This window comes from Arvicanthis niloticus, chromosome 5, assembly GCF_011762505.2.
Source record: "Arvicanthis niloticus isolate mArvNil1 chromosome 5, mArvNil1.pat.X, whole genome shotgun sequence".
Taxonomy (NCBI): domain Eukaryota; kingdom Metazoa; phylum Chordata; class Mammalia; order Rodentia; family Muridae; genus Arvicanthis; species Arvicanthis niloticus.
The window spans coordinates 33,780,077-33,781,021 of NC_047662.1; positions in this window are offsets into that span (position 1 = coordinate 33,780,077).

Sequence of the window (945 nt, forward strand, 5' to 3'; positions counted from 1 at the left end):
AGCCCAGAGTAACACTGCCTACAGTGAGCTGGACACTTCTGCATCAAATGTTGATCAAGGAAATGAAATCTGGTCATGAGGTCAAGGCTACACAGCAAGACCTTGTCCAAAAAGAAGAAGGGGATGAGGAAGAGGAGGAGGGGAGGAAGAAGAGGGAGAGAAAAGGAAAGAAAGGAAAAAGAAAGATAAAATAAGACAAAAGAAAAGGGCCAGACAGGCTGGAGAGATGGCTCAGCGGTTAAGAGCACTAACTTCTCTTCTAGAGGTCCTGAGTTCAATTCCCAGCACCCACATGGGGGCTTACAACCATTTGTAATGGGATCTGATGCCCTCTTCTGGTGTGTCTGAAGACAACTATAGTGCACTCATAAATAAAATTTAAAAAGAGTACTTGAAAGAAAGGGAAGGAAGGAAGGAAGGAAGGAAGGAAAGGAAAGGAAAGGAAAGGAAAGGAAAGGAAAGGAAAGGAAAGGAAAGGAAAGGAAAGGAAAGGAAAGGAAAGGAAAGGAAAGGAAAGGAAAGGGCCAGACATGGTGACTGGCCTTTAATCCCAGCACTAGGGAGACTGAGGCAGTTGGCTGTCTGTGAGTTCAAGGTTGGCCTGGTCTACACAGTTCTAGAACAGCCAAGGCTACATAGTGAGACCATGTCTCAAAACAAAACAAAACAAAAAAAAACAAAACCCCCCCAAAACAGCAAATAAATTTTAAAAATAAAATGATTTATAATCTATGCATGTTCTCTCATACCTTCAGGTCATCTCTAGATCACTTGGTACTCCATGGAAGTTCCTTTACATGTGTAAGATGAATGTGAACACCCTACTGAGAAGATTTAACTTGTTACCTGTAGCCGCCCGCTGCCACAAGTCAACTGGATTCACCTGAAAGGGGGGCTGGGAATGAAAGGGGAAGGAGGGCAAGAAGAGATGAGGCCAAGACAAAG